The following is a 12,870-nucleotide window of genomic DNA, read 5'->3' as shown; positions in this document are numbered from 1 at the left end:
TTTGCTAGATTAACTATGGTGTGTCAAGCCATTGCCTATTGCAGATCGCATGTTCGATTTAGTTTCGGCTAATTACATTATTTACAAATTAATTTATACAGACAAACAATTTAACAAAGTCCTGATTATAATAGGACGTGGACACAGGTTCAATTGTTGTAAGAAGCACTGTTTAGAAATCTACACGTGTATAATACTATTCAATGATGTATAACATTTTATTTCAGACAGTGTGCGTTTTTCAGTACTCACTTGAAATGAAATCTGTAATTAGCGACGGCGTTGTGCTGATTCTGGCATTGTGCCACTCATTATCTGTAACAAGACACACAAACACATAAGTTGTTACAATGGAAACAGTGTAACAAAACCAAGACAAACATCTCTTACAAGAGAGTGTATTCTAATATGAAACATAAGGATACATCCCTCGGGGATTTTGAACGAGGATAAAAACTGCTCATTGTACATTTCCTTCTACATTGGAACTTCCTGGTTTAGGACAGGAGATGCCTCAACATTTTATTGACATTAAAAACCAGATAAGGACTTATCGATACTGATTAATGAGTCATCGCGTTGGTCAAATATCACATCTTAATTGCGACAGGGTATTATGAGAGAGAGATAAGCTCCTTTGAGGTGACATTTCAATTTCAAGAAAGTCATGGTCATACCTAACAAGGATATTAAACCAATCATTCCCCTGTCGGCATCTAGTGCATATGATTGAAAATATGACAGCTGAATCTAATTGAATAGAAATCATGCGGGTGCTCTCTTTAAGTTATTGATATGTCAATCAAGTATTAAGTGAACGAAACCATATCCTGTAGGAGGTGAAGTGTCAATCGATGTACACGAATCGCATACACTAATCGTATTCGATATCGTATATTTTGGTATATAACCTAGAATTTCAAGTGACTTTAGGCCTGTCCATTTTCATTTTACCTTTTAATTTTAATTCATTTTTTTTTTAACGGGGAGACGTGGAGTAAGGATTAGCTGCTGTCAGATGATGAAATCATGATGCAGTTTAGTTCAGTTCAAATTTATTTTGTTGATGACACCCTGTACGAGGCTGCATCTCCTCATGTCGGTTATACATTCTTACAGTTTAGAAGAGCTTGCTTCTAGTTACACAATGATAATGCAAGATATACTGTATTTGTGGTACGGACCGTCTGTTGCATTTTCGACTGCCTGGCAAGACGGGACTGACGCGTTCCAAACCGGGAAGTACGTCGACCATGCAGGTAGTCCCACACACTGCAGTGTTGGGTTGCCAATGAGGATGAAACCCGGGTCACAGGTGAGAGTTATTTCAGACCCAAAGCTCGTTATATTGGAGTCCCAATAACCGTTAGACACAGGACCGGGATGATCACAAAAGCCTACTGAAACTAGCAGTTAAAGAAAAGAGTGAAATTTAATCAACGTTATTAACATAAACTAGAATCTAAGGACTAACATGTACAAAAACAACAACAACCAAAAAGAAGAACGTCGATTTGCAGGATTTTGTATATTGTACCCTCAAAGCAACGAAATAAACCACTCATACCAGTTTTGTTGTATTCACAGTTTATATTAATTATATAAAGATACATTAAAAGGTTGAATGTTTGAATATTGAAGTTGATGCAAGATATCTATAAATATATATAAGACTTATTTATAATTTATAATATTGGCAAAAAGATGCCTTTTTATGTCTAAAGTTTTGAAATTGTTATGTATATTTTTGTTTGTAAAAAGCATGTGATGGACAATAAATGAATGAAATGAAATGAAATGAAATTTGTCTTATTCTGTATACTCTCGATGTCATTGCAGATGTAAACTTCTATACAAGTTGGAATATCTTGCGACAATTACATAACTATTTTAAGAGAGAGAGAGAGAGAGAGAGAGAGAGAGAGACCCAATTGACCGTTAAACAGATCGCCGATGACATGATCGCAAAACCCGACCGACACAATAAGCAAAAGCAGAAAGCATGGAATTCCAATACAAAAATTGACAAAACGAGAGTTTCGTTTCTAATAATAAGGCATAATGCTCGATGCTAATCCGACAGCTTTACATGTTCAAATCCTGCACTGACATTGAAGATCATGGCCTGCCCTTTATGGAGATCATGTTGTTAGTGTTTGTTGAAATACAAGTAATAGCAATACTATGTCCTGGAAATTCAATTCAATTCAATTCATTTTTTTTTTCATACTTTTCGTTTATGTATATTACATCAGAAATAAAAATACAGGTTCTTTTACCTTGTAAACAATGTGCAAAAACAAACAATGTACATGGTAATAACACAACAACTGTAATGATAACTGGTCGAAATCGAAATGGGGTTGAACAAAGAAAAGACCTACATAAAATCAAGCTTGTTTGGCTGTAAGCCCCGAGCAATCAGTGTTTGTGAAAAAAGAAACGGAGAACAGATAGAAGATAAGACCAGGCGAGTTAATGGTACCAAATAAATAAAGCGGAGTATACCTATGTGATAAAAAAGAAAAGAAATATACTAAAATGTGAACTAGAAAGTGATGATATAAATGGGTGTGGTAGAAAGTCTGGAGATTATGAGTATCATTTCCATTTGCATGGTATCAACCTGACTTCATATTCAAAGGTGTTTGAAGAGAATGTCGAGAATAAGAACAGTTTCTTCCAATCATGGATTCAATGTCTCTGTTACTCACGGTTGAATAAACAATGGATTTGCTGGCCGGATTCAGGTTCTGCCTTGGTTTCAGGTGTCCAATAATGAGTATAGCTTACACCAGAAATAAAATTGGCATACTCGTCTGATCTATAACACATGCAGTCTCCATCATGAAAAATAGCAATGTCATGGTTTCCTGTCATCACTCTACAGGTAGACACACACTCTTCATCAGAATGAACGCTAAAGCCGGAAATTATGTCTTGTAAATCCTGAAACGTGTGAAGATCTCCCTGGTAGCAGCCAAGAAATCCAGGTTCTGCGTGCATAAAGAATAAGATGTAGGGCAATTTGTCAATCAGTTGCATTGAAAAAAAAAACTATCGACGGAAGAATTTCATGAATTTGAAGAATAAGATGGTTAAAACTTGCAAATATTTCATTATTCCGAACTGACATTTTTCAATTCGCGGCTCTTTCCTAATTCAATTAAAATTATATTCCTTTGTTACTCACGATTGCCGAAATACTACAAGACAAAAACTACAAGACCAATGACTCTACAGCTGGCCTTGCTTTCATTCAGACCAATTTTATTTTCAACAAAGTACATGGAACAGTTCCCTATTTATACCGTCACCTAATCTGTCAACGGAATGATGAAATTTCAATGAAGAAGGAGCTTTAAAACATTGTCATGAAATAAACGTAAGACGGGCCAATATTTGCACAATAACGAAAGGCAGAGGGTGATGATCATGAAAAGAGAAATATGGGGAAAAAATAATCACTTGTACCCTTAATGTGAATGAACCCTATGTCACAGGACTTTCAAAATAATCGCATGTACTGCAGTAGGTATGTAAAACGAAGTCAAAGTAATCAACTTTGTGTATGAAGCTATGGGGGAAAATGTCTGCATTGTTCAACCGAAAAAAACCTTCTATCAACGGAGACTGCTTTTGATCAATGATTCTTATTTGTCTTTCTTTTTATGATGAAACCTACTTGCGCACGAGAAAACAAAATTAAGATGCCGCCAACGAAAAGCAATGAGACCCATAAGATGTGCTTGAATTTCCACAAAATTCGAGAATTTGAAACTTTCTCTGCTTGTGTAGTCTTTGCTAATTTGCATGTATGCTCTCAGTTTGAATATCTATAAAGTTCGATACATTCTGGCAGAAAATATAAGTTATTTGTTAGCTCTAAGTAAGACTAGACTCAACAAAATGCACAGACAAAAATCCGTGCGTGATATTATTCCATGTGGCTGGAGGGAATGAAAGACAAAAAAAAAAAAAAAATGGGACACCAGTGATTTTTAAGAATCACGAATCGTTAGATTTCACATTGTGAAAATATGTCCTTGATTTATTGTAAATACCAGGTCAAGTATCCTAAGTAAATTACCTTTCAATTCCTAAACCAACGCCTCCTGAGTAAAATAAGTAGGTGTGATGTAGAACGCTCAAGCTGTTTTGCTAGATTATATTACTTTCTTTGGAGATTCATACTACGTTACGCCACTTAAAAAAATCACAAAAAGTCATCATCGTGATTATACAGACAGACAGATACACACACACACACACACACACACACACACACACACACACACACATACTCACACAAATCACACAATTTGCTGCAGAGTATCGGTCTAATTTTAGTATGCCGATGGACCAACCCGGGTTTTATTTTTAATCAACGGTTTTCTCATTTTTGTTTCTGATATTAAGGTTCGAAGACGTGATGTTTTGCATGTTTCATTAATTGTATTTTCTTGCGAAAATCTAAGCTTTCATTATAGTTTTCTTGAGTACATAAATCAGCATCTTATAGAAAGGTAATTAGAATTACCCAATTAACCTTCTGAAATCTTTGAAGGCTTCCGTGACTGTAGAACGTTGGGTGGTAGAAGGCTTAACGTTGAGAACGGCGAGAACATGCTCGCCGAAACGACGGGACTGGGTAGACCCTTTTCAGGGCCAAACACATACCCTAGAAAGAATACGTGGTGCACCGTTGAAGGGATGGTACAGTATTGGTGGAGATGAGAATTGGGCTTTTAAGTTTTTGCGAGATAGCAAGAAAACACTTATGAAATAGTACAGAGCATACCCTTTTACGAGGAATTAAACGTTTTTTAAAAGATGAAAATCGGGTTTGGAATGACTGAAACATCCCCCAAAAGTAAAACAACCGATCGTTGTAAAGTGTGGGTCCCACACTTTATTAGAATCGTTCTGATTTGGATATTTCAGCCATTTCAAAACCAATGTTCATCAAATAAACGTTCAAATTCCTCATGGAATTACATACTCTTTCATATTCATAAGAGGTTTCTCATTATTGACCAAAAATGTTAGAAACCTGAAAGTAGGTCTCAACCAAAACTATACGATCCTTTTAAGCTTTCTACCACCCAACAATTAACCTTCTATCTTTGACAAGTCCCATTTTATCTTACTTATACAAAGCAATTATAGTATTTTTCTTACTTGTAGGTTTTTATGTCCACGATTTTGTCAGAATGTGGTAACGTATCAAATGTCTATACACTTCCACTAACAAAATGACTATCATTATAAATGTATGAACAAATAAGTAAACTTATCTCACCTCGGCATTTTAGTCTCACAGCCTTGTTCCAGGAACACTCAGATCTTTTAGACAGACAGTCTTGAACACGTTCATGCTGCGAACCTGCGCATTGATATTTTTATATCTATTTATTCATTGTTTTATGTACGAAGTATTTTATTTGAATACACATGGTAGTCTGATTTAGTGCCAAGGGGCCAGCTTTAAAACAGAGCCTCGTGACATTAATATACATTACACAATTATTATGCTTTGAAGATTGAGGCGTAGAAATGCGTCAGTACTGCAGAAGCCGTAATTAAAGCACAACTCAATTTAAAAATGTTATACCCATAAAACCATTGAATGAAAGGAACTGATAACTAAAGGTAAATTATCCATGTTATCTACGCATAAATCATCTTTTGAAATAAATATGAGTATGATATACAAAATTGGGAACAAATTTTAAAAAGAGCCAAAAAAAAAAAGCAGGTAACAAACACGAAATAATAGCATTGAAACTGTGTCACTACTATTTTTTGGAGTCATTTACAATCTATTTAAAGGTTTGGTATACTCGTTGATCTGAAATGATGTTGTTTTGATATTTCAATAATGAGAAAAACACCAAGCACATTGTCGTAGGCTCTTGGTGGTCACTCAAATAATGAGTAGTGGACACTCACAAGTACGTTCCATATTTTATTCAGTGTAAGTGAGAAACGACAAGAAAACCCAGGCACAACACCGACTCGTCACGTGGACCGACAAATCACTGGATTCGATTCCACTGAAGGAATTACACAATTCTGAAGAGTAACGTGTTGAAGCACCAAATGCTGTCTACGAACTCTAAACTGCAGAACTATCTGGTATGATGTTACTCTGTAGACAAGCACAAGTCGGAATGGATCCCCAAGTCCCAGCCCGACAAATGCACTTTACAATGGGATTCTGAATTTTTAGATGGGAAAGCGATTACCACAAGTGACAGTGATTTGATCTTTCTTCAGAACTGAGTCAAGTCATTAGAACTTTCCTTAGTGTTCAAATCTAATTTGTTGCATGAAATTCGGATTTACAAAACCTTATAGGGTTATGTTTCTTTCAATCTAATATCATGAAAATCACGAAACGCTGACGCACCCATTTACGCACTACTATCATCAAATTATAAGCAATACTTCAATTACCGTAAGGACATGAAAGCCGTTGAGTCTTGTTCAATCTTGTTGCAGATCTTGACAAAGTTTGAGCTGAAAAATCTTTCACTGCTGTGAAGCCGAGCTCTTTGCAGACTAACTCAGCAGCTCTGAGGTTAAAGCCATCATAGCACACATATCTGTCTGACTCCAGAACCACTAAGCCATCCAGGGGAGAAGGTCCATCAACCAGCTTTACGAATGGTGTTTCTTGAAAACGAATGAACATTATATATCCCTTATGGTTACACGTTTGAAGTAATGATTTGTACTACTAGTATTGCTACTGGCGTAATTGTGAATACAAAAGTGCATTATACCCAGGGGCTGCGGAACAGTGAAAAGGGGGGCTTGGGGCCCCATTGGGCTGCAGCCCCCACATAGAAAAAAATATAAGAGAAAGAAAAAGAGACTCATAACTTTCCGAGGATTCCGTCCGGAGATATCTTGTCAGTATCCTTTTGACTATTAACATAATTAATGAATGATCAGTAGATCAGGCGACACGGAACTGATATCTTAATGTATTTTGAACTACAGTGATATAAAAAAATTACATTCCTTATACTCTCCAAGTTAAAAAGTTAAGGTTTTTCTGCTTGTGTATATACCATTTAAAGTAATTGCTTTTGATAGATATTATGTTTCCGATATAGTGGAAAACTATTAATGAAGAAAACAAATCTTTTCATGATGAGGTGCTCGCTATGCAACGGCGTAGCCAGGATTTCATCTTAGGGGGGGCGGTTAGTCTGCGAGGGAGCGAAGCGACCGAGCCCGAGCGAGCGGAGCGAGCGAGGGGGGGAGGGTGTGGGAGGGGGGTGTCCCCCCTCCCACGGTAAGAACTTTTTGCATTTTGATGTTGTAAATGGTGCAATTTGATGCATGTTTTTGCGCGTTTTATCGACGTGAAACAGTCCCACTTGTTTATGGTAGCAGTTTATTTTGATGTAGATTATTATTGAACAATTTGCCTATAAAAGGGTATAATTTAGATACACTTCTTGTATTAATTCTTTTCACTGAATATCATGGACGCGACTGAACCCGAGCGAGCGGAGCGAGCGAGGGGGTAAGGGGAGGGTGTGGGAGGGGGGTGTCCCCCCTCCCACGGTAAGAACTTTTTGCATTTTGATTTTGCAATGGTGCAATTTGGTGCATGTTTTTGCGCGTTTTATCGACGTGAAACAGTCCCACTTGTTTAAGGTAGCAGTATATTTTAGTGTTGATTATTATTGAACAATTTGCCTATAAAATGGTATAATTTAAAAACACTTCTTGTATTAATTCTTTTCACTGAATATCATGAACGCGACTGAACTCGAGCGAGCGGAGCGAGTGAAGGGGGAGGGGAGGGTGTGGGAGGGGGGTGTCCCCCCTCCCACGGTAAGAACTTTTTGCATTTTGATGTTGTAAATGGTGCAATTTGATGCATGTTTTTGCGCGTTTTATCGACGTGAAACAGTCCCACTTGTTTAAGGTATATAGCAGTATATTTTAGTGTAGATTATTATTGAACAATTTGCCTATAAAATGGTCTAATTTAGATACACTTATTGTATTAATTCTTTTCATTGAATATCATGAACGCGACTGAACCCTATAGCGAGTGGAGCGAGCGAGGGTGGAGGGGAGGGTGTGGGAGGGGGGTTTCCCCCCCTCCCACGGTAAGAACTTTTTGCATTTTGATTTTGCAATGGTGCAATTTGGTGCATGTTTTTGCGCGTTTTATCGACGTGAAACAGTCCCACTTGTTTAAGGTAGCAGTATATTTTAGTGTAGATTATTATTGAACAATTTGCCTATAAAATGGTATAATTTAAACACACTTCTTGTATTAATTCTTTTCACTGAATATCATGAACGCGACTGAACCCGAGCGAGCGGAGCGAGCGAAGGGGGAATGGAGGGTGTGGGAGGGGGTGTCCCCCTCCCACGATAAGAACTTTTTGCATTTTGATATTGCAAATGGTGCAATTTGATGCATGTTTTTGCGCGTTTTATCGACGTGAAACAGTCCCGCTTCTTTAAGGTAGCAGTATATTTTAGTGTAGATTATTATTGAACAATTTGCCTATAAAATGATATAATTTAAATACACTTCTTCTATTAATTCTTTTCACTGAATATCATGAACGCGACTGAACCCGAGCGAGTGGAGCGAGCGAGCGAGGGGGGGGGGGGGGGGGGGGGGGAGGGGAGGGTGTGGGAGGGGGGTGTCCCCCCTCCCACGGTGAGAACTTTTTGCATTTTGATGTTGCAAATGGTGCAATTTGATGCATGTTTTTGCGTGTTTTAACGAGTTGAAACAGTCCCACTTGTTTAAGGTTGCAGTATATTTTAGTGTTGATTATTATTGAACAATTTGCCTGTAAAATGGTATAATTTAAATACACTAGTCTTCTTGTATTAATTCTTACACTGAATATCATGAACGCTGTCTGTTCAGCAATCAAACAGAAAAAGCATGCACACGAGGGTGTAGATAGGGGCATATCCCCTGCCACACGAAGGTGATTTTGCGTTATCAGACATGAAATTCAGCGATCTGGTGCAAATTTTTGGTGCAATACTTTTTCATCGAAGTGTTAAAATCACGGAATTTAGCTCTTATTCCGAATGTGCACCATTTGTGTGTATGTATAAAGTCTAGTGAGGTAGAGCTTAGGGGAAGGGGGATTCCCCCTCCCGCTCGTGGAGCTTTTGCGTTTTTTAGAATTGAAATAAAGCGATCTGGGTATAGCCACAGTCTACTTCTATGCATGGCGGGGGGGGGGGGGGGGCAAGCAGGGAGAAGGCGTGGGCGAGTGTTATCTCCACCCTTCCCTTCCGATGGAGCTTTTGCCTTTTTAAGGTTGAAATTGAGATATCTCGTATACGCATATTTGATGGAATCAACATTTGGGAAATCACCCCCCCCCAAAAAAAAAAAAAAAACTGATTGGGGGGGGGGGCTGAGGGAGGAAAGGGTCAATTAAAAGGGGAAATTCCCCTTATACATGAGGGAACCTTGAGTTTTCGGAATATAAGTGATAAGGCTTGTGCACTCAGAATTATTCATAATTTTTTGTAAATCTAAAAAGTGTGCTTAGCTAGGGAAAGAGGCACAGAGGGGGAGGGTTTGGGAGGGGGATACCCCCTCCCAAGCACGAGAAATTTTGCATATTTTGAATTGAAATTCAACGATCTGGTGCACACTTTGAGTGAAATATAAAAAAAAAAAAATATCTTATTTGATGAAAGGTTGCGAAGGAGACCCGCTTCATGTGCATGCATACAGTATACACGCATTTTTTTTTTCGCCTCCCAAATCCCCGGTCCAAATCTTAGGGGGGCGACCGCCCCCATCGCCCCCCCCCCCCCCCCCTGGCTACGCCAGTGTCGCTATGTGAAAAACAGAAGGTAATATTGCTCTGAGCAATTCCATACTTCACTCATCATTGATGGAAATTATCAATGAATATGACCCTGCACCATAAATTCACGAAAATGTCGCCTAACATGAATTTTTCGTTAAGGGCAGATTCTGAATGAAGAGACCTTAAGCTTTGGAATGACATATAACCCAAAACAAATCGACTTACGAAACCTAATTGACGGAATCAACGTATACCCTGTGGGAAAGTGTTTACTGAGAGAGGTGGGTTTGAAGTTTAGCATATATCATGTGCTTACTTTAAAACCATAACTCTGGAGCAACAACAATATATTGATTATCAGATTAACAAAACTTTTCCACTCATTAAACTCACTCTATCAATGACTGATGGTACCTTAAAATACACTAGTGTCATCATTGCAAAAGCTTTTGGAGTTGAGAGAGTATAGTATGTAAAGGGGTTTCTAAGAAATAAAAAGGAAACTCTAAGGCATGTCTAATCAAACTATTCGAGAAAGAAGAGTTTTGATAAAAACGGGAAAAACACAATTTCCCATCCGTCTCATTATCCAATATTTGAGAAATAAACAAAATTAGGAAGAAGAAACATTACTCTTCCAAAAATATGACAAATACCCTCAAGATTGACAATATGTTTACCCATTGCACCTAATATGAGTCGTCCACGCAAAATTGGTAGTGCGAATTTTTGTCCCATTTGCGATACACAGACAAATTAAAATGAACTACAGTGTAGAATCATAGTCTTTAGCTCTTTTCCTGAATGTATTTCGCGTGTCCTCTTGTCGAAGCCGGGAAAGGAGACGAACAGGTGTAACAAATATGATTTAGTTTGACACATAGATACTGAAATACACGAAATGTAGGCTCGAATTCTTTACAAAGATTTGCCCAGCGGAAATCCAATAACTAATCCTCTCTCCTGCTATGATTAAAAGGGGAGCGACAAAAAAAAAGAGATAATTTATTATCAGTTCAAAGACATCTTGAGAGGTATTATTACCAATGTTTATCGTATACATCATATTTTCTTTTTCATCGCTTGTACAAAATCAATTTCGAAAGTTTAATGTGTCTGTTGAATCATAAGAGATAAAACTTATACTTGAGATACAAGTACCAATGTGTATATTGCTTATCCATTCATGAGATTTACACAGCCTAAATCAAATATTGAACATCTGCTGAGCGATTAAACAAATACCCTACTACACAAAGGCCATAATATTTTATTATAACAATAATAGAATTATGACAAAGGAATTTTACATAAATCACAAGGCAATGTACTTTTGTATAAAGGTGTCAGTAAGTCCGACAGTGTTTGTTTTGTATATACACTGCGTGATGCGGAGAATGGAATTCACAATGTCAGTTTCAACATTCATTTCATTCATTCATTCATTTAATTCATTCATTCATTCATTCATTCATTCATTCACTCATTCATTCATTCATTCATTTTTTCCATTTATAAAGAAACATATGAATATTTTACAGAAATTGAATACCCACGACTACATCACAATACACAATGAACGATAAATATGCAGAATATTTTCAACTGAACGGAAATGCTGGAAATGGGGAGGAATGCTAAAAAGCAGAGTGGAAGGTGCATTCCCCCACAAATGCCCTTTTCATGACTCGATTAATGTGTCGCCTTTAATCAACATGTGAATGCATCTTATTTCGAAAGAACGAAAAAAAAAATAGATGTGCATTCATGTTGTTCAAGGAATATCCAGAGTATGATTAAAAGCAACAGAAGTCTCCATCGTATAGGAGGAAATAAATACTTACCCTCGTAACACTTCACATGCATCTTGAAATTCAATGGGTAGGCATACGCTCCATATATGCAGTTTCATTTGATGCGACAATGACAAAACGGGGGAAGACAGGGTATGATTCAGAATCAGAGTCCGAGACGTTTGGTTAGATATTTCATCCAGTGTGTGAAATCCCATTACTACATTGTTGATAGATTCAATGTCAAAGACAAATCGCCGTCCAGGAGGTGCCTGTAAAACCCAGCTATCATCGTTAGCAATGCATGGTACTCTATCACACCATATGTCGAGATCTAGTGGCTTTCCAGAACAGTTGAAAGGGAAATCTGCTGGCACAAGGATCGGGCACGAAGAGAATGTTACAAGTGAAATTAATCAAGTGATAACATGATAAAAGATTCACATTATTTGGCATTCATAATTGTTTAGTGTTTTGCCGCTTTAAAATTCCTCAATTATTGTCGAATGGAGAAACGGGTGTTCGTAGGCCTACTAATTCTATTGTATTTTTAGCCTATTTTCACTATCGAATTGAAAGATTAGAAAAGGGTATTATGATACATAAAACCAAATCATTGGTGTAATTTAGTTGAACCAAATGACAAATTATTAAAAAGAAAATAAGTGCCTGAATTGATTTGGTAAGCCTGGTACGCTGCGAGATGAAATAATTCGTCTTTCAATACAGGTACGCTTTAGCAAGTGAAACGACTGATCACACATATGAAGAGAGTAGGAAAATATCCTTAAAGGAAGAAAAGTAAAGAAGACATACACGTCGTGATACTTTCCGGAGTTGAAGAAGAAAGTAACGGCTCGACGAGCAAGAAGCAAGCGATCAACAAGACCAAGGAAGACATCCTTTTTCTTTGTTTTATAACGATTTGTTAAACCCCAGTCCCTGTTCCTATCGTTGTAAAATCAAGAGTGACTCCAACTCGATGAGTATTATCCCGGCAAGAATTCAACCACTTGACTTGACCTCCCAGAGTAAACATGTCAAATTACACACCGAGTCTTCAATACGGTGTGAGTTAAGCTCAAAGTGATGTTCCGCATCGTGGAAAAATTAAAGTTCTGACAATCATGCTGGTGATTCTAGCCTGTTGATGTCATTGGAGGGAAGGCATGCGTAGTGAGACTGCGCATTTTACTTGGCAACATGTTTAGCTGTTGTAATGTCTGTCTGATTTCCGCTATGGTTTCAAG

General features: G+C 37.6%; 1 long non-coding RNA gene across 1 annotated transcript; it reads right to left on the bottom strand.

Annotated features, from left to right (window-relative positions):
- Positions 1-6,466: 6,466 nt before the first annotated feature.
- On the bottom strand, positions 6,467-12,637 carry LOC139737299 (uncharacterized). Its single transcript, XR_011711370.1, has 3 exons — positions 12,437-12,637; positions 11,672-11,987; positions 6,467-6,678 (listed from the first exon to the last, which is right to left on the bottom strand). It is a non-coding gene; the product is annotated as an uncharacterized lncRNA (long non-coding RNA).
- Positions 12,638-12,870: the final 233 nt, after the last annotated feature.

The sequence above is a fragment of the Diadema antillarum genome, unplaced genomic scaffold (assembly GCF_040938485.1).
Source record: "Diadema antillarum isolate AM-2024a unplaced genomic scaffold, OU_Dant_1.0 seq00000688_RagTag, whole genome shotgun sequence".
Taxonomy (NCBI): Eukaryota; Metazoa; Echinodermata; class Echinoidea; order Diadematoida; family Diadematidae; genus Diadema; species Diadema antillarum.
Note: the sequence above shows the minus strand (reverse complement) of the source record. Positions and strands in the feature narration are given on the sequence as shown.